Here is a 22,428-nt window from a genome sequence, read left to right as displayed (position 1 = left end):
TCATTATACCCAACCATTTGTTCGGCATTCAATGTGTCAATGAGTTCTCTGTAGTAGTCTCTAGATATCTCATCTATGAATTTGTAAAATTTAAAAAAAAGATATAAATAATTGAAGCTCCTATAGTTGAATGCATGTTACTATTGTGAAATATAATTTTTATAGTGAAAATAACAGAAACCAAGTATATTATATTAAAAATAATTCAGACATAATTTTATGAAGAGAAATGTTAATAATTTGCACCTGAAACATCCAACTTTGGGAGTTCATAGTTTCTGATATCTTTGCCTATTGATCGTACAATATCAGCTATATCCCTAAGCACAAGTTGAATCACAACTGGAGTGTTACCATGATTTCGTACATAATCATCAGCCATATCTTCAAAATGCTTATCCCACAATGCTCTAATGTTTGTGCATTCACAAAATACAATAATAATTGCAAACATTCTTATCAAAGCACAAGCCATTTTAAATGTCGAAGCCTAAGTGAAAGCATCATCCAATGAACTATCTGTCTCAACGAGACCAAGTACCTCACATGCTTCTTGGAATGTCGAGTGTAACACATTATGAAGTTTACACAATGAATCAAATGAGGTAGGACCTCTCACATGATTGAGTAACACACGCAAATAATAATATCTTTCACCTTCAGCAGGATTCGCATACAACCTGCAAATTTGAAACCTCCTCTTCCTAGGTTTCCAACACTTTCAACCCTTATTCCAGGTGTAGTGCTCAGGAAACTCCCTATACAATAGCGGGCGGAGCCGCATGTAAGGGGTTAGACTCGCGTCGTTGTGGTGAGCGCTGGGAATAAAAATTCTATCAGCATGTCACAAACGCGTCTCAACAACACGAGTCTATGATATACTACTTATCAAATACGCGAGTTAAACAAACGTGTCTATGATAGCTATTGTATGAACCTGCGTCTGTATTTTCCATATTATCTGAAATGTGGTTTGATAAAACGCGTCTACAATATCACATATGCTTATTATGAATACGCATCTGTGATAAGTGCTGCATCACAGACGTGTTTCGATGCCAACATCTCTAGTTCTACTCCACAGACGCGTTTTGCTGTGGGTCTGTGATGTGGATCTTCTTTCTGCAGTTCTGTGGTAGTGTGCCAGCCTGCAGGTTCACCGTGAGAGTGTTGCAGCCAGTGCTTACAAGATGAACGAGCCGAGCCGAATGACGTGTGCGGGCGCAAGCGAGCGAGCGCATCCCTACTTCTTGCCTCCACGTGGCGCACATCGAGTCAGGGCTGCACGGAGGCAGCGGCTCTCCTATATACAATTTTTTGAATAAAAAAAGAAATGTATGGAGTAATTCTTTCGCAAGAAAAAGATAAAAATTAAAAGAGCGGAGAGAGAAAGATACTCTATCTCTAAGAAGATCTTGCGTTTATATTGGTCTACTACTTGTATAGAGAGAGATCATGCAAAGAGCCTGCACAACTGAATGGTTGATCTATCTTCCCTAGCTAGCTTTAACGCCTGTTGCTGCCATGGCCCACCACACATCCCCTCGCCATCGTCGTCAACAGGCCCGTGCCCAGGGGGCGTGCGGCTGCACAGAGCCCCCATTTTTTGGCCCTAGAATTTGTAGCAGCCCATTAACTCTCTGCATGCTTCCTACTTGACCGGTCCTAATGTAAATAGTGAAACGGACGCATACCACGCCCTTGCCCTGCACAAAACAAAAAGGCCCGCAACACTGAGGAGTCCTTACGCCTGCCGCCCGCCAGTTTAGTTGCCGTACCGTCTTCCTCTAATTATGTGCCGATTCATCTTCAGTTCTTGTTTTTCACGAGTCACGACACCAAGGGCCGAGCTGTCGAGGCAGATGCCAGATGGCAGGGGCTGGCAACACCGTGTCACCGCCGAGGCCATGATCTCGAGTTCGCGATGGCGACGCAGTGCAGCAGCCGGCCGGCGGCCCAGGGCAGGTGGAGAATTCAGCAATGACAGGTCGGCAATTTCAACTCTTCACGCAATTGACTGGTTTAAAGAGAAGGTAAATAGATATTTCTTTTAATTCCCCCAACCGCATTGATATACATATATACTTGTATCCTTTGAGTTTTTAATGGATTAATTATAATTTTGTTCTTTCATTTTTTATGTTAGAAAACGATCGATTGAAGCCATATTTTCTGCAAATCGATCTAGAAAATATGATTATGGCAGCAAAAAATATAAGAATAGTTAGTCTAGTAGGCATCACTTCAAAATTTCGCACAGGACCCCGATTTATGCCGGCACGGCCCTAGTCGTCAACCTGACACGTTGTCGATATGCTGAGCGGAGAAGGTAACGGGGACGCACGACTTCAAGGTGGCCAACTACTCCCAGCTCAACAGTTGGGAGGCACTATACATCGTCTAGGCTACAAATGATGAATCCATCACTCGGAGTGACGTAGTCAAATTCGACCCATTATCATATTTGCAGTACCATGCCGTGTGCTTTTCTCTTTTATTTCTCGTTGCTCAAGCTACTACCAACCATCAACCAGAGCCCAGAGCCCCATGTCTCTCTACTCCAGGCTGCTGCTAGTCGATGTGCTGCGCACACATTGGAGCTGATCTACCATCGCACGTTAACATGCAAGAAGAAAATTTGTAGCCTTGTTGTTTCTCGTTTCATTTTTTCCGCATATTTTTTTTATCCAGTAATGTTTGGTTTCTCCCATCTATTTTCCCCTTCCATCACACGCTTTCTCTTGATCCATTCTACAAATCTTTTTTAGTCTTATTTTATTTTTCTAATTATTTTCCTTTTCCTTTTATTTGCTTACTTATTTTTTTTATTTCTAAGTAGATGTTTTCTTTTTGTTATAGCCCATCTCATTCTTCTGTATGTACACAAATTCATAATTGATTCATTAGAATAGGAGAAAACCTCACATGTTTGTTATTTTTTCCTCTCTCTTTCCTATTTTCTTTTTCATTCTTCTTCCCTCCATTTTTTCTTCCATATATTTTTCTTTCATTTTCCTTGTGTTATTTGTTTTCTCTCTTTTAATATATTTTTCTTATGTTTTCTTTTTTCTCTTTGTGGTTTCAGTTTTCTTCCTTATATTTTATGTTGATTTTTCTAAAATATACTTTTTAGTTATTTTCTTAATTTATTTTTACCCTAATTTGTTCATTGAGTTCCTATGAGTAAATTTTAAATTTATATTCTTTCTTTTCTAATTTTTTAATATAAAATTATATATTTATCACTACAATACTTATTATATTTATTATTACTTAGTATATTTCTTTCACATGTAGATTTACCGTCTCGATCCATTCCGAACTTGCTATTACTTAGTACATTTTTTTCACATGCAAATTTATTTCTTTCTATTCGATATTCATAAATTAGTGTGTGAAATGATTTATTTTATTTATATGGTAATTTATTTTACCACATGTATATATGCTTATAAATAATATTTTACATGTGAAATGATTCATAAATTCTATGTTATTAAATGTAAATATATATTTAATTGTATTGTAGTTTTATTTATCTCCATGTAAAAGTATTTGTCTGTGTATAACTAATTTGTTTGAAATGCTAAATTATTTGTACGCTTTGTAGATTAAATTGTTCCATGACATTGACCTATTTGTTCGCGTTATTTATTTTTCGTATTTAACCTATACAATAAAATGTACGCGATGTGTAATATTATGTTTGTTGTGCATTATTATTTGTTTGCCATATTTAAATTTTTGTTTGCTGGAAATAATCATTTGTTCATGTTCCTAAATATTTGTTCCCATTTTCCGAAATTAAGTATTAAGTATTTAGTATTTAAAAAATTCTTTTAAAAAATAAAGTGCAAACATAGGTAAGTGTGGTCTTATTTTGAAGATCTTACCAAAAAAATAATAGTGCAATCCAAATTTAATCTGGATACTCAGTTTAATAGTTATAGCTTTTTTTTAGTTTGAAATTTGTATACATGTAGGTGAATTCAGCACTTTTATCTACTTTTGCATCCATGCACGAATTTCCTGGTACGGACAGGCCTAAAACATATCCCAAAACTACCACAACGAGAACCATGCGTTTGCTTGAGGTGACGGTTTGTGGAACAATCGCCTGGAGCGATGGATAACCGAACAATCACTTGAAGCGATGGATAACCGCACCCGCTAAACAGCCGCATCGGGACCGGCAGGTCCATCAAGTCCGCCCCTTTCTCGGTCGGCGGCTACAACCGGCTCATCGAGTTCTACCCGGACGGGCAGTCCATGGAGGACTGTTGCTGCATGAGCGCGGCGTCCGCGTTCTTGTCCATCTGCGACGGAGCGGTGGCCGTGAGAACGCCAAGTACACCCTGAGCCTCGTGGACGGGGACGGCAGGGCGGTGGCGTCGTGGCTCAGCCTGGCGCCGCAGGTCGGCCACGGTGACCTACGGGTGGCCGCACCCGAAGAGCTGGGGCTTGAATTTTGAAGGTCTTCTACGGTTGTACCTCAAGCCGCTCCTGCAGTTCTCCGGGTGCCTCGACGATGACCGCCTCAAGATCCGGTGCGAGCTCACCGTCTTCACGCCGCCGCGCACGGAGGACATAACGCCCGCGCCGGCCCCGCCGCCGGAGCTGCCCGGCCACCTCAGATTAAGCTCAGATTAAGCTTATGTTTAGTAGGCAAAGGCGATTAAGTGTCGAATCCACAAACATATACCTTTAAATCGGTAAATGACAGCTGGGGCTGGTTCATGTTTCTCGAGAAATCCAAGCTGCAAAGGGGCAGAGCCAACGGTGGGTCTAGAGGAGCTCCGGCCCCTCCTACTATTAGGGGTGGTAATGGTTCATGACTCTAATAGTCTCTTCATAGCCCAACAAAGCTTTTAAAATTATATAAGATTAGAGTCCGGTCTTTTTAGAGCCCGGCTCTTAGAATTTCTAGTTTAAAATATTGGGCCATTTACCACCCCTACCTACCACCGTTGAACCTAGGGATGCAAGTGGATACCTATTGGTGTTTTTGGATTTCTCATTTTAGTTTTTTTTCCAAGTTAATTACATAGCATGCCACTATAGTTCATTTTATCAAGTTTTGGATCGACCCAATGACCCAAAAAATGTGGAACTTGCATCCTTAGTTGGACCCATACAGCCCCTCCTAAGCCTCTCCTACAATTTTTTTGTCATGAATGCACTGCGTGGAGAGACTAAAGTTATCTACAGATAAAAATAAGCTCCTCCTAAAAATTATCCTACATTCGCCAAGACTAGTTGTTGCCTCCTAAGGATGACCGCTTTACAATCAAGTGTGTTCTGACTGTAATGGGAGATCCTCGTACAGAAGATGGAGCCGTCGTTGCATTGTGGTTCCTCAGCCAAAGCTGGACCAAGATCCCAGATGCATCCTACTGTTTTCTGCTCACAGGTGCATATTAGCCACACTTTCCATTGTGTTCAAGGCAGAGCTCTTTGGCGGTTTGGCCCGATGAAGGAAAAGGATGCGCAGTGCATCAAGAATTCAAGATCGATGATGTGGAGCCTTCGATATTCGTGGCACTCCTATGCTTCATCTACATAGTGTTAAATATGTGTCGAATATTTGTACGAATCCGGTTACTAGTTGTATTTAGAAGTATAGGGTAGAGTTTGTGTCAAACTCTGTAACCCAAACCTTCTCATAAATATGAGAGGAGGGCTGCTATTGTAACCATGACGACATAGCAACAGGCTTGCAGGAGGGAGGCGGCACGATGTTGTCGGGACCCTAAAGCGGCCGATGTTGCGATATTGAGGAGGAGCGCCCGTAGTCATGCCCCGGGATGTAGGCTTTGGCCAAACCTCGTCAACAAAGATCATGCCTCCGGTGTCGTCTGTAATCTTGTAAGTTCGTCTCGGTAGATTCAATCGTCGTTCCGCTGCGTGGAGATTAGCGTGCGGCTCGTCGCCGCGAAGGGCTAATATCTAACAATTGATATCAAGAGTTATGGTTTGAATTGGATCTAGAGATCGATATTGCGGAAGATCACCTGAAGGTGCGAGGATTATAGCAGGATGGATCGTTCGAAGTTGGCACGGACATATCATTTAAGAGTCGGCTGCAGATGATGCATGCGCACGGTTCGAAGGGCAAGCACGACGATTTGTCATGGGAGCCAGGGACCAGGGTGAAGGGCAAGCAAGACTTCTTGGAGAGCTTCGGTCTTAGGCTTGGAGATGGTTGGATTCACGGGAAAGAAAGGAAAATTAAAGAAAGGAGTATCCGTGTTGGACTTGTCCACTGTGACTCAGGTTTTTCTTTTTTTTTAGTGGTCAACATGTGAAGCCATAGATGACATGAGCGTACAAGATATTTTCAAAGCTGGTGCTCACGGTAGATGGAGTATGGGTTCAACTTGTCACATGTGGCGGTATGAGCTTTGTGCAGGATGCTTCGACGATATATCGGGTTCAGTTATGAACAAGAATTGACAGTCTGCGGTAAGTACAGATAGTCTGGTGATCGACACGCCATGTCGATCAGGTCAGCATATGGCGATAAGGTGTGTCGTGCGGAAGATGTGGCAGGGTTGTGGGCACAACAGAGCTACATGGTACGACAGGACGTCGCGGAAGCTGATGAAAATTGCAACAGGCAAAGGAGGAGAGATAGCGTTTGGCAGACCAGACCTTCAAGCTGGTGTAGCTGGTGTTGTGGCTCGTTGGCGACGAGCAGAAGCTGTTGATTGTGTTCGGTCGTGGTGCACATGGCGACTGATAGGAGTTCAATAGCGGTTTTCAGTGGGTGCTTGGGAACGACAGTCAGGCGGCAAGCTGGCATGGTCGAGGTATTAAGCAGCTCGCTGGTGGTCTACCTGTGATAGATAGACTGGGCCGGACAATTCGTGAGGCACATAGCGGATAGTCCTTGATGGCTGGCGGACAGTTCACTTTGCGGGTGAAAATACCGTGGTGCATGGTGAAGAGACTGGTGGCAACAGGCTAGTCAGACCGTGGTCAGAGACAAAAACACGATCAGCGACGACGAGATAGAAGCGTGGCGGCTGATGGGGTTGCTGTTCTCTGTGGCGTGGTGACACGTGGTGCGAGCTCGGTATGCAGATTTGCATGGAAGGAGTTTGCATGTTTCCAAATCAGCAAGAGCGCGGATCGATTCGAGTTGCACGTGCGGGGTTCTGAAGCATGGATCCAAGGGCGTGAAGAAGCTTCAAGGGTCGAACTGGAAGGAAGTATAGATTGCAGATGTCTGTACTTGCATTGCAACTAGAGTTATTTGGTTGGACAGAGCTGCAGGAGACTACGGTGTAAGACGTCAGGCGTAGTATGGCAGTGTTGGTATTTTACAACATCATGAATAAAATCCGCAAGCGCACGGATAACGCTGTAGCTTTCACCCAAGAGTATTCTAGGGTATCATATCCACTGAGGAACGTGAGTACGCTATCTACGGGTTCAGACTCATCCAAGGACACACACGCCGGTGTGGAGAAGACAGAAGAAAGGACTTTCTATATCTAGAATCTATGCTTAGAAGAAGAGATCACATTGCCGTTATACTTCGAGTTAAAGGTATCGACCGGCTTATACAAGCCAATAGCTTCAATATGATGCTCTTTCCAATATCCGAACGTGGAGAATTACTAGGGCTCGAACAGTGCTGTCACCACCTGCCGGCTACCTCTATAAACTGTGGGACTATCAGACAACTGAGTGGTATAGTCTAGCCTAGACACCACGTCTACGCCTTTCCCTACTAACCTTAGCTCTGGCCAAGACTACCCTTTTCTATCCGGGGTCTTAAGCTAATATCAAATGCTACTCGCTAACATACACATCAACTAATATAAGGCAGAGATGATAACATGCGATCTAAACTCTAGTTCCAAATAAACAAACAAAGAAAGTCTCAAACACTTACAACCGAATAAGCATCCGTCGAGGTACAAGCGGAGAAGAGTGCCGACAGACTCAGTGTTGACGCAAAAATCAATACACTAGAATCCGAGGGCAAGTGTTCACCAAGCATGGAAAGTGAACCAAGCATGCCAGTCAATTTGACCTGAAATTGACAAGGGAGAAAACAGAGTAAAATTCGAGAGCATATCGGCTGAGATTCTGAATATCTCTCAGATAGGCATCTCGGCAAGCTTTGCCGATACTATAAACGACAAAAGGATATTAAATGCAGGCGTGTAATAAACAAGCACAATCGGCAAGATCAGCCGATGCACTAAACGACAAAACCGGCTCTAAACAGCCGATTGCGTGTGTATGATAAGATCTAAGCTACGAATGTGTAACTCAGATGATGCGAGCTAAAAACAGATCTAAACCGTCTCTTGAAATAACAAAAGTGTTACTGCAAAAGCTAAAGCCGATCCGATATGTTTTTAGATATGATAATGGCCAAAAAGCGTAGGAAAACCTACAAATCTAGCCGATATCGATAATTGGTGAATAAATCTAGATGAGACGACAGTGATACGCCCGGAAGTCAAAGCCTAGATAAATTCGATAACTTTTGAATAAATCTAAACGAAGCCACAGCGATGCGCCCGGAAGCTAAAGCTCAGATATACTCGGCAAAACGAAAACTCACCAGCAGATCAAGTCGCTCAAATGTGAGGGATCCTTGATCAACTTGAAATAACTCGTCGAAAAGAGAAAAGAAAAAGCGAAGTCGCCGAAAAAGTGCAAAGGAATTGTAAAGTTTTGTTGTATTGGATGTGTATCATGTTTTTCCGGTCCCTTGCAACTGATATTTATAGCCTAGCACTATCAAATTCTAGCCGATCACGGCAAACATTACTTGACTTAAAAGAAAAGACTAACTAAAGATAAACTATTTTAAATACTACAACCGAATCATCAAGATTCTCGTAGAGTCCGGATCCTCTTCTCCTTCCTTGACTTCATCGGCAACTCTCCATCGGCTGAGCACCAGAGCGGACAAATTAGCGTCTTCGCAGAATATTCTCCTGGCCCATCGGATGGACTCCCATCGGCCGATTCCAACTCTGTGTATCTTTTGGTTTCTTCCAAATCAGCCATCTTCCCTTCACAAGAATCACCTTCCTTGATACGTGTAAAAAAACGGTGTCAACACATGCCCCACAGTTTCGGAGTAATTTGTTTTACTCCGAAATTAACTCCAGTCGTGATTGCCAACGTTTAAACGAATCTCTGTCTTCCAAACAAACAGAACACCAAATTCCCACTCTACCCTTGGGCACGAATTATAAATACCTCCATCTTCCCCTCCGCTGGCACTTCTCCTATAGCACCTCTGCTTCCTTCTTTGTTCAAGAACACATCTGTTCCGCCGTCGCCGTCGCAGCCAAAACACCTTCCTAGGGTTTCAAAGATTCAAGTCCAAGAACTCCTCCTCCAGCGATGGCGTCCATCTCCGAGATCCTAGAGGTACGTCTTTCCTCCATTTGCATTTTTGCCCCCCATTCCTTTTCCGATTCCTTCAGTCACATTTCTCATTTCCGCCATCATTTTCAGAATCTTAGGGATAACGCAATTATTCCACTAGAAAACCAATCCAGCATGGTTTGCTTAGGTCCGATGGGTAATCCAGATCCCTCTAGTATCATCAATCTGGAAACTAGCAGAGTACCCCTCAAATCATCCAACATAAACCTGGATTGGACTCAGGCCTTCAGATCTTGGCCAAGGGTTACTCCTGGATGGAGGAACTGGTTCTGTAGAATAGTCAATGTTCAGAGAACCAACTGGGAAGAGTATGATATTAGTCAATGCCTGAATCTGTCTTTGTCGGAGATGATTAGGAACGAGTCGATGCTTATATCGGCCTCTTACTACTGGTCTGATGCCCTTAACGCATTCATGTTTAACCATGGACCAATGACACCAACCTTGATGGATGTTATGATGCTCACTGGCCTGAATATTCACGCTGCCGATAGACCTTTTCATTTGCTAGAAAAAGCATCTTTCAAGATTGAAACCAAAAGCATCGGCGGATGAAAAGGATACATCGGCAAGAATATGAAGACCGGATCAGTATCTGTCAAAGAGCATACTGCCTTTCTCAACATGTGGCTTGAGAAATTCATCTTTTGTGGTAAAGCAGTTGGTCCAACAAGCAATAACCTCAAGCTGGCAGAAAATTTAGCCATCGGCAATCCTGTCCCCCTCGGCAAGCATCTTTTGGGATCGGTCTATCATCTGCTCCACCAAGTATCGTCCATACTTATAAAGAATCAGCAGATTACCAACTTGGGAGGCCCATGGTGGTTTATTCAACTCTGGCTGTATATGTATATGCACAAGACCATGACAGTCGAATTGTCAGAGATAGAATTTCCATCAAAAAATTTCTCTGAAGAAGAAGAAGCTGTCACTCATCGATGTACATCATTTGGCGAAGCAGCTATCATGATTGCCAATGATTCCAAGGTCCTTGCCATTACTGATTTCTTCAAGTGTTTCTATAATGGTTTTCTAGAGGCCTCCACTATTTGGTTTGCATACCATGATGAAAAGGTCACATATGAAAGCCCCTTCAAATTTCAGCTTGACTCATGGAAAACTGATGAAGAAGCTGCTAAGATCATGAAGGAAATAATTTCTCCAAGAATTCTGCCAATCAACTTCACAGCTGGCAAAGATGCCCCTGGCTATGAGTTTTATAATCCATCAGTGGCTGGTAGACAACTGGGATTTGGCCAAGTGCCCCCTTTTCTCTTCTTCGTTGGCACAGTTTAGTTCAGATGAGCTCTTGACAACGCACTCTCTTATGGTCGGCTAAAAGATTTGGAGCCTGATGTAGATATGACACTTCTAGCCGATTGGCAGATTGCACCTTTTGCCATTACTCCTTTCATCCAATGGTGGTCTGAATGGCAAGAGCATATCTTCTGCAAATCGGCCAATCTATATTGCATGGCTCTAGACAACAATTACCAATCAGGCGAGAATGAGGTACAAGTCAAATTACCTCTCACAACATCTCTTAACATCTTTCACTTGCAGCGTCTAACCTCTACTCCTTGTAGGATGATGATCGGAATCCTCCAACAATCAGCAGGAGTGGGCAGCTGATCAACTATGCCTTGCCATCCGATAAACCAAATATCGGCTATGGTGCTCCAACTCTGATAGATGTGGCCACTGGGAGAAAACGCAAAGTATCTTACACCAAGGTGACAACTCGTAAGAAAAAGAAATCTCCAGACCAATCTTCAGCAGCAACAGCACTCCAAACAAATGTTCTGGTTTATCTTCCTTCGTCCTCTTCAGAAGGTAAGAAACCTTGAATTCTTTATGAGTTCACTTTATCTGAATGCTGATCATATTTTCACCTCACAACCAAGATACCCCTGAACACCAATCCGAAGGAGAAGAAAATCACCCACCATTCAAGTATGATTCCATTTACTCAGTAAGTATCTAAATTTTTCCATGATCCTGAATCTGGTATTATTTCCTTTTGGTTTCATCAGGTACAACATTCACCTCCAACTCCCAGGAAATTCAGGGTGGACTCTCCATTGATATAGGTACGATTTCAGAACTTGCTCATGAATATATTCTATATATTTCTGACAATCATCCTTCAGCTTGCTGACCATGCACTATCTGAATTACTTGGCCAGCCAAACACTGCAATCCCGAGCTCTTCATCGCAACCCCTCGTTCCTGCTGGCTCCAATCTAGAAGAAATACGCCTGAAGCAGGTAAACAACCTTTCTCTCTGTTGGCCGATCCCATCACTCTTTTATTTCCATCGGCCATCTTAACTTTATCTTCCTTTCAGGCACAAGAGTCTCCGGACAACAGTCTATTCTCCTTTCAAATCGGAGCTACTTCTCAGGAAGAAGGAGAAGAAACAACATCGGCCGATTCAGCTGTACTATCAGATGAAATCAAGGCCAGACTCCAAGATGAAATCAAGGCCAGACTCCAGGAATCCCTCCAGTTTCTGAATCAAGACATCAGCCAACTGATCAAGAATGCACAGCCGATCTGCGTTATCTTGGAAGAATTGGAGGGTAAGCTTCCAGAATCAATCGAAGAGGCATTAACCCCTGCAGCCTTCATCGAGAGTCATCGCGCAGAATTCAACAAGGCTCAGAAACAACTTGCCGATCATCTTCAGCAGGAATAAATTATCAAGCAAAGAGATAATTTCAAAGCTTTAGCAGAATCGGCCATCGGCGAAATCAAATCTATGAATGATACCCAAGCCAGCATTCTGAGAAACAAGACTACACTGGATGCCAAACGTGATCGTCTTCTGCAGGAGCTTAGTCAAGTAAATCAAGCAATAGATACTGCAGATCACGATCTCTCTCAAATTCCACCGGCCATTGTCAAACTTGAGGAAGATAAGCAAAAGCATGCTCGTCAAGCATATCAACTTCATAAGAGTTTGCGGCCGATTCCTAGCTCATTAGTAGATAATAACCAAGTGATCAAAAACATTGATCAGATTCGCCTGTGCGCGATAAAAGTAATCCAGGAAGCTCTAGGATTACTGTAAAATCATCTCATGTACTGTAACCTCCAGAATTGGCAGACAACTTGATCTTAGTCCAGAAACTTGTCTTTATGATTTATTGCTCTAAGGGAGACTCATATCGTGTCGGCCATGCTACAACCGATGCATCCAACTTGCAAATCAGCTTTTACACATTTTTTGCGCTAAAGGCAATACTTTCTAGTATTGGCTATAACTTAAAAAATCCGGCCGATACTACAATCAGCCATATCCCTCATTGATCAGGAATCCCTCCGAAGAATCTCCTGAATTTTCTGACGTAACTTCATAATCAGCCATCCGAAAGAAATCCTTCTCCCATGCTTGACCAGAAAGACAGTTCATCCGTTCATAACTCATTATATGGGTTTCAGCCGATGCCACACTGAATGACGAATCGGCCGATACTATCTCAACAGCATCGTCAACCCATTGAATCAAACATTGATGCATAGTAGATGGAATGCAACAATTGGCATGAATCCAGTCCCAACCCAACGGCAAACTGTACGAACCCTTGCCATTAATAACGAAGAAAGTAGTAGGAAGGGTCTTACTGCCAATTGTGAGATCGACACATAACGCCCCCAAAGCAGGAGACACGACTCCTTCGAAATCCATGAGCATCATATCAGTCTTTGTCAGATCACCTTGATTCTTCCCGAGCTTGCGTAGCATAACATAGGGCATTATGTTCACTGCTGCACCTCCATCAATGAACCCTTTCAAGAACAATGCCTTAAGATGTTGCCTCTTTTCATCTTCTGGCTTTTCAAAGGTTGCTGGCAATGGCTCTAAATTCAACTATGCCATGGCTTCCTCTAATTCTGGTCCATGATCTTCATCACACGGTGACATAAACTCCTTTGGTACTATGAAAACCATATTAATTGGCGCAGCCGATGATCCAGAATCTTGATCACTATCGGCTCTGGGCTTAGCATGCCAAACTTGTGATTTGATTCCTTTCTTGTGCAAAATCTGTTCTTCTCTTCTTCAATGATCTCCAGCTAACATAGCCTCTGAACACGTCGCTTCTGAGACCTGGTCAAACCTCCTGGACACCATTGGGATTGATCCATGCGATCGGGTTCGCATTCTGGATCTCTCCGCATCGGCTGATCATCTTGCACTCTGTCATCGGCCATCTGTTCTAGCCGATCATGTGCAGTCATTCTTCTTCCAGCAGGATCACGTAGCATGGTCCTGCCCCCCAGTCGATCATGCACCGATACCTTTTTTCCTAGCCTATCATGCACAGGAGTGCGCTCACGTCGATAGGGTTCATGACGTGGTCTTTCATATGATCGGCTGCCTTGACCATTGCATTCAGGACAATCATATGCCGATGGCAATGTTAACCCTTCTTCCCAGCAGTAGACAAAGAAAGGACACCTCCAATGATCTTGTCCACATCATTCCTCTTCTTCTCTACGCTGCCGCCTTTCACGATCACGTTGAAACTTGTTCCACAGCATTTGAGATGTTACACATCTACGTGGTGCCAAAGAACATCCAGCATCTTCCATTGAACCCTTTCCTTTGACCTCATCGGCCACTATCTGAGCCTTAGGGTCAACAGCTCTAGATCTCTTGGCCGATGATGACGTCAGAATCTTGGCTTGAGGAGAACCTTCATCTTTGGCCACATCAACCATGTTTGTGGCGAAAGGATGTCCGTTGATCTTCATCGTCTTCTTGGGAGCCTCAAATTTCAATCTCCCTTGTTCAAAAGCCATCTGAATCTGCTGTTGGAAGACCTTGCACTCATTTGTGTCATGCGATGTGGCATTGTGCCACTTGTAGTACTTCATATTCTTGAGCTCGTCCTCCAATGGAATCTTGTGATATGGCTTCAACTTGATCAACCCTTCCGACAATAACAAGTCAAAGATCTTGTCGGCTTTGGTGATGTCAAACCCATACGACTCAGGCTCTTTCTTTCCAACTGGACACGTCCCCAGCTTCTTGCTGTTCTGCATCCACTCAGCCGATGCGACCATTTCTTGCTCCTCTTTAGAATTATTATTAGTAGAATATTCCACATAGTTGATCTTTTTCTGAAATGGCTTCTTGGACTCGTAGGATCGAGTCTCCCCTTGTAACACCCTAATTTTAAATTTCAGTATTTACTAATAAATTAATTGGCTTTAGTTAAATTTTCTAAGGTTTATTGTGTTTAGTTGGCATTTAATCAAATTTTTGTTCCTTAATTAATTAAAATTTATCATAGGTTTAAATTTTTGTTGCATTCATGCTGGTGCATAATTTTATTTGAGTGTGGTTTGAATTCAAATTCAAATTTGAATTCAAACTTTGTTTGAATTAGATTAAGAAATGAGAAGAATAGGAAATAGGAAAGGAAAATAGAAAGGGAACCCATAACCCAAACCCAAAACCCAACCCGCAGCCCACCCCTCTCCCCAAACCGGCCCAGGCCCCCTCTCCCTCCCGTGCGCGGCCCGGCTCGCCACTCGGCCCATTTCCGCGCGGCCCAGCGCTCAGCCCCGTCCCACTGCAGCCCGGGCCCGCCTGCCAGCTTCTTCTCCCCCGCAGCGCAACGCCCGCGCCTGAATCCCGCCGAGTTCGCCGGGATTCCCTTCCTTGCTCCCACGCCGAGATCCCCGGCCTGCCTCCTTTAAACCGCCCCAATCCTCTGCGCCCTCTCCCAATCCAACCGAGCGCCGCCCCACGAACCCTAGCGCCGCCTCCATCTCGCTCTGCTCGCTCCGCCGCGCAGAGCCCTCAGCGCCGCCGCGGCCACGCCACACCGCTGCGCCACCCACTCCGCCAGACCCCGCAGGAGAACCGCCGTGCACCCGGGGACCCCCCAAGGTCTTTGCCCCAGAGACCAGGCCCCACCGCGCCGGAATTCGCGCGCGAATCGCTCGACGGTGAGTTGCGCCGCTCGCTTGGGTTCACGCCGCCGGCGTCTCCCGTGCCCCGCTGACCCCGGTCTTGCTTCGTAGAGCCGCCACGCGTCGATCCAAGCAATCCAGGCGCCTGGAGGAACCCCGCGCCGCCCGGACCACGAACGCCGCCCCTTCACCGCCGCCGGTCGAAGTCGCCGGGCCTCCACGCTGCAAGTCCGACCGCCTCGACTCCCTCGGTGAGCTGCGCCCCGACCCCTCTTGTTTCTGCGCTACTTCCCGTAGCCTAGGCACACCCTGGGCGCCAGAACGCGGCTCGCCGGCGAGAGCCACCGTGCAGAGCCGCCGCCGTCCTTGCTCTCACCGCCACTGACCTCCCAGAGGCCCGCCAAGGTCCCAGGTGGACTACGCATGACGCGTAGCCCATCCTAGACACTCACCCGCGTCGAATCGAGACCCTGAGCGTCGATTTCGGCTTACGCCGGCGATCCCCCGCCGCGGGAGAGGAATCCCGGCGAGTCCCGCCGCCGCCGTCAGCCGCGTTCAACCCTGGCCATCCGATCCGAGATGTACGCCCGAGATTAGATCCCAAACCGATCAAATCCCAACCCTCAGATCCGGATCCAACGGCCCAGAACCCTAGATACCGGTTCGGCCTGGCAAACTTGCTAAAGAACCCCTACCTTTCTTCGTTTTCAACCCGCAGTCCAGGCGCTTTCAATAATATTTACAGTTGGGCCCAGTTTTTAGCAGATAACCCCCTGGCTTTTCTCAAAATAGAACCCGCCGTCCAGTTAGGGTCTTTTTACGCGTTGGCCCTCGGATCTTTCTGGTTTTTACGTTTTAGTCCTCAGTTTTTGTAGAAAACCCCCTGGAACTTCAGTTTTCTTACAAATAAGCCCCTGAACCTTGTTTTAGGCCTAGTTTATGCGTTTTAGCTCCGTTTTTAGCGTTCTTTATATCCACGCGATCGTTGTAACGCGTAGAATAGTTCTAGAGTAGTTTTGTGCGCTGTTTTTATGTATTGATGTATTGTTTCTTAGTTTTTGTTAGTGTTTGTTTGTATGCTTATTTTCGTGCATTGTTTTGGCCATGTGTTCGTGAGTAGACGTTGATCCTTCTGAGGAGCCCCAGTACCAGTACCCGGAGCAGCCGTCTTCGGAGCAGTTTGAGCAGCAGCAGGAGCAGTACGAGGAAGGCAAGTATAACATGAACAACCTATCACCTTTAAATACATTTTCATACTGCATTTTAATACTGTATGCCTATAAGGATTTCCTAGCCACTTTATATCCTTTATATATACCTTTGGGTTGCATTTTGGTTAGTTGTGCTAGGTTGCTGCGCTATAACACACTCTGGTCCTTTTTAATTAATTTGATTAATGGTTTACTTGAACTTAATTCAGAGAGTGGCACTCTGTGTGGCTTGAGTGGCTCACTTCTCGTTAAAAGATGGATTTTGTAGAAACATGGTTTAGGGGGGCAGCACGGTGCTTAGTGCTTGGTTGGCCACTCTCCATAAGGACCGGTTCATAGAGCGACAACCTGGGACAACAGCGCTACCACAAGGCTAGAATGGGATAGACTTGGCGTAATAACTAGATCTTTTTGGTTTGGAGTAACTTACCTGCGGGGCAAGAGTAGTAAGCTTCAATGGTCCCTGCTCCTCCGGCTTGGTCTGTGCTTGGATTGCGCTCCTGTGCTTGTAACCCCGGAGGTGGGCCCCATCGTCGCCGACCTAACTCTCGCGGTTACGCCTTACCAACGAGATTCTTTTTAAAGGCCTCGTAGTGAGTCGCTGGCCATCTCACCTAAGGAAGTGTGATGAACAACTGGCGTAGCTCACGACTTGTGGGTAAAGATGTGCAACCTCTGCAGAGTGTAAAACTGGTATACTAGCCGTGCTCACGGTTATGAGCGGCCCAGATCCTCCTTTTGATTAGTGAAGTTATCTCCTTCCGACGAGGGAGGTGCTTCTCGGGGTTTACCTTGGTGGCTTGGTTTTGGTTTGGTTTCTCAGTAGTAACATGTTTAATCTTGATTAATTACTATGTAACTGGGTTAATGGTAATTCATCAACTCGTAATAAATAGCTTTAATAAAATTTTGCCAACACTTAAAAGCTAATGCAGTTGAGTCAGCCAGCCTAGAGCCCCATAGTTTGTGTTATACTTGTTGAATACAAGTTGTGTACTCACTCTTGCCTCTTCTCTACTTTTTCCTCTTGGCTACGCTACTGCTGCTCAGTTCCTGCCGACTCGAGGGAGTTCGTCCAGCGCTACCAGGACTACGAGGACTTCTAGGTGCTTCGTCTCCCAGTCGACGTCCCTGTGGCGCCCTGCTTCAGCTTCGGAGAGCTTTATTCGTATTTTGTACTTCGCTTCCGCTGTATCAGACATTTTGTCATTATTGTAATAAATAACATTCGTATTTCGATTTATTATATCTTTTTACGTCATATGTGCTATGATATACTGTTCATTCTGTTGTATATACGTGTGACTTGATCCTGGCACGTATATGATTGCTCGGTTTATGTTCTTTTATAAACCGGGTGTTACAGAGTGGTATCAGAGCCATATCGACTGTAGGACGAAGCCTAGATAGAACTGGTCGAGTTTTAGGACTTCTTCTCTCCAATCCTTGACTGCTGAAACTATTTTACTATTATACCCCTTGACTTCTTTGACTTTTTACCCTTCTTGCCTTGATTTCTCTCTCTGAAGAATAGTTTCGTAGATTTTGGCCTGAATCAGTCATCTGACCACCATGAGCATAGCTAGGTGACCTTTTTATAATAATCCGATAGCACGTTCCGCGACGCGTTGTGTTAGTCGAGTCTTTTGCTAAACTCGGCTAAGTCATGAAAATTGTCTGCTTGTTATTATGCTACATGCTTGATTTGGATTTTTGACTGATTGCATAGTTTAGTAGTTTAAATTTGTTTAAAGAAAATCACTCGGATGTTAAAGTTAACTAATTAATAAAATGAGTTAGATCGTTGGGGGTAAAACAGTCCACTCTATCCTGTCTACTTTATCATGGCTGAGTCTTTTTCCGCAAAGAGTTATCATATCCATCTGAATTTATTCCTGCAATATCCTTACTCGTGAAATCTTTTGTTCAAATCAGATGGTGAACACCAGGAGCACCGGTTCAGGTTCTGGCCAGCAGCAGGGTCAGAACAACCAGGGTACCGGGATCCCGATGCCTCCGCCTTTGACTCCGGAGCAGTACTTCCAGCTCCAGATGCAGATGATGGCTACCCTGAACAACACTGTTCAGGCTCTTCAGCACGCTCACACTCAGCCTCCGCCTCCTCCACCGCCGCAGCCTCGCGACAGGCGTGCTGAGTTCCTGAGGGGTCACCCGCCGACGTTCTCTCACACGTCCGACCCTCTTCAGGCCGACGACTGGCTCCGTGCAGTGGAGCGTCAGCTGGACATCGCCCAGTGCGATGATCGTGAGCGCGTCTTGTACGCAGCAGGACAGCTGCGAGGGGCAGCTTTGGACTGGTGGGAGTCCCACCCAGTTCACGACCGCGAGGCTCTCACTTGGCTCCAGTTCAGGGAGCGTTTCCGCAGCCACAACGTCCCCGCGGGCGTTATGAAGATGAAGCAGAAGGAGTTCCTTGCACTGAAGCAGGTAATCTTAAGTATAATCATTCAGCGTTTTCTTTTGAGCTAATGCCCTTGTTCTATCCTTATGAATCTTGAGTTAATCTTCCGATATCTATCTGTCTTTGTGAATTCAGGGGACTATGTCGGTCACGGAGTATCGTGATCGTTTTCTTCAGCTGGCTCGCTACGCCCCTGCCGAGGTTGCGGATGACCGCAAGAAGCAGGAGCACTTCATGGAGGGTCTTGAGGACTACCTCCAATACGCGCTGCTCAACCTCCGCTTCGACGACTTCAACCATCTGGTTGACAGTGCGCTCAACACTGAGCGTAAGCACTTGGAGATGGAGGACAAGAAGAGGAAGGTTGTCCCCGTTGCTTCCGGCAGCAACACTCGTCCTCGACTCCAGCCGCCCCAGCAGTACCAGCAGCAGTACCGGCCTCCTCAGCAGTACCAGCAGACGCCACCGCAGCAGTACCCGCCTCGACAGCAGCAGGCAGGTCAGGGCCCGAGGTTACCGGCACCTCCGGCTCGTGCTGCTCCACCAGCTCCACCGGCACCACAGGCTCCACGTCCGGCAGCTCCTACCGGACAGCAGGCTCAGGGACCACCTCGCACCTGCTTTCACTGCGGCCAGCCGGGGCACTACGCCAACGCTTGCCCCCGGAAGGCGCAGGCCGGACAGCAGGGGCGCCCAGCTCAGCCCAGGGCGCCAGCACAGGGCAGGGTGAACCACGTGACGGCCGAGTCAGCGGCCGAGGCTCCCAACGTGGTTATTGGTACGTTCATGGTTAATTCATATCCAGCTACAGTGCTTTTTGATACTGGTGCTACGCATTCCTTCATTACTCAGTCTTTTGTCGAGCATCATGGTATTCATACTAGCACATTAAAGAGGTGCCTGTTAGTATCTTCACCGGGAGGACAGTTGAGGTCTCACACTTACTGCCCGAGAGTCAGTGTTTCTTTGAGGGGAGTAGAGTTCTGTACTGATCTGATGGTGCTAGACACCAAGGGCATTGATGTCATTCTGGGAATGGAGACTCTGGCCAAATGGGGAGTTCGGATAGATTGTGCTCAGAGGACAGTCTTGCTATCTGCTTCCAGTGGCCAAGAGGTTGTTATCAGTGCAGTAGAGCCTTCTGGATTTCTTCATCAGATGGAGGCTAGACCCACGGACGGTATTCGCGTGGTGTCTGAATTCCCGGATGTCTTTCCGGATGATCTGCCAGGTATGCCGCCTGAACGCGCCATTGAGTTTTGTATTGATCTCTTGCCTGGCACAACTCCTATTGCAAAGCGGCCCTACCGTATGGCGCCTATAGAGCATGAAGAAGTCAAGAAAACTATTGATGAGTTGCTAGCCAAGGGCTATATCCGTCGCAGCTTCTCTCCTTGGGCTTTTCCATTATTGCTGGTAGATAAGAAGGATGGCTCGAAGAGGATGTGTGTCGATTATCGGGAGCTGAATGCAGTCACCATGAAGAACAAGCATCCACTGCCCCGTATTGAGGATCTCTTCGATCTGCTTCGAGGTGCTCGTATATTCTCGAAGATTGATCTTCGTTCGGGTTATTTTCAGCTGAGGATCCGTCCTGGGGACATTCCGAAGACGGCATTCACCTGCAAGTACGGGCTATATGAGTATACAGTCATGTCCTTCGGCTTGACTAATGCCCCGGCTTTCTTCATGCATCTGATGAACATGGTTTTCATGGACTATCTGGATGTCTTCGTAGTGATCTTTATTGATGATATTCTGATCTTCTCCAAGACAGAAGAAGAGCATGAGGAGCATCTGAGACTTGTATTGCAGAGATTGAGAGAGCATCAGCTGTATGCCAAGTTCAGCAAGTGCGAGTTCTGGATTGACGAGGTTCCATTCCTCGGTCATGTTATCTCTCAGGGAGGCATTGCTGTTGATCTAAGCAAGGTGAAGGATGTGCTCGAGTGGGAGACACCGCAGACAGTGAAGGAAGTCAGATCTTTCTTGGGCTTAGCAGGATATTATCGGAGGTTCATTGAGAATTTCTCCAAGATCGCGAAGCCTTTGACTTCCTTGCTAGAGAAGAATGCGGCATTCATATGGACTGATGAGCGTCAGATGGCCTTTGATGAGTTGAAGAAAAGGTTGACTACGGCGCCAGTCCTGACTCTGCCAGACCAGACGAAGAGGTTCACGGTATATTGTGATGCTTCGAAGGATGGTCTTGGGTGTGTTCTGATGCAGGAGGGCAGAGTGATAGCTTATGCTTCACGGCAGTTACGCCGGCATGAGCTGAACTATCCTACTCATGATCTTGAGTTAGCCGCAGTTGTGCATGCTCTGAAGATTTGGAGGCATTACTTGTATGGGCAGCGGTGTGATATCTACACTGATCACAAGAGCCTCAAGTATATTTTCACGCAGAATGAGCTGAACATGCGGCAGAGAAGATGGCTAGAGTTGGTCAAGGACTATGACCTGGAGATTCACTATCATCCGGGCAAGGCCAATGTTGTAGCAGATGCTCTGAGCAGAAGGAGTTATGTCAACATGGCCGTGGCTTTCCATATGCCTCCAGAGTTATGCGAGGAGTTCGAGCAGTTGAGTCTGGGCTTCTTGCATCATACTTCCAGTGCAGCATTCGAGGCAGTACCGACTCTAGAGTCAGAGATCAGGCAGCATCAGAAAGATGATGAGAAGCTGCAGGAGATTCGTGAGTTGCTCAAGAAGGGCAAGGCTCCTCATTTCAGAGAGGATGATCAGGGTACTTTGTGGTACAAGAACCGGATCTGCGTGCCTGATGTGCATGATCTTCGGAAGTTAATTCTGAGTGAGGCCCATGATACAGCATACTCTATTCATCCGGGCAGCACGAAGATGTATTATGATCTGAAGGAACGTTTCTGGTGGTATGGGATGAAGCGTTCAGTGGCAGAGTACGTGGCTATTTGTGACACCTGTCAGCGTGTCAAGGCTGAGCACCAGAGGCCAGCAGGTCTGTTACAGCCGCTGAAGATTCCAGAGTGGAAATGGGAGGAAATCACTATGGACTTCATTGTTGGATTGCCTCGTACTCAGAAAGGGTACAACTCCATTTGGGTAGTAGTGGATCGATTGACGAAGGTTGCTCACTTCATTCCAGTGAACACTACTTACTCTGGTGCTAGACTTGCAGAGTTGTACATCTCTCGGATTGTCTGCTTGCATGGTGTGCCGAAGAAGATTATATCTGACAGAGGGTCTCAGTTCACTTCTCGTTTCTGGGAGCAGCTCCATGATTCGTTGGATACGAAGCTGCGTTTCAGTACGGCTTATCACCCTCAGACAGATGGGCAGACAGAGAGAACCAACCAAGTGTTGGAGGATATGCTGAGAGCTTGTGCCATTCAGTACGGTACTAGTTGGGATAAGTGCCTGTCATTTGCTGAGTTCTCATATAACAACAGCTATCAGGCCAGTCTG

At 45.8% G+C, this 22,428-nt stretch overlaps 1 pseudogene; it reads left to right on the top strand.

Annotated features, from left to right (window-relative positions):
* Window positions 1-4,716: 4,716 nt before the first annotated feature.
* The window catches only part of LOC120709855, a 45,004-nt pseudogene continuing 27,292 nt past the window's right edge, over window positions 4,717-22,428 (top strand).

Source organism: Panicum virgatum, chromosome 5K, assembly GCF_016808335.1.
Source record: "Panicum virgatum strain AP13 chromosome 5K, P.virgatum_v5, whole genome shotgun sequence".
NCBI classification, from domain to species: Eukaryota; Viridiplantae; Streptophyta; class Magnoliopsida; order Poales; family Poaceae; genus Panicum; species Panicum virgatum.
Note: the sequence above shows the minus strand (reverse complement) of the source record. Positions and strands in the feature narration are given on the sequence as shown.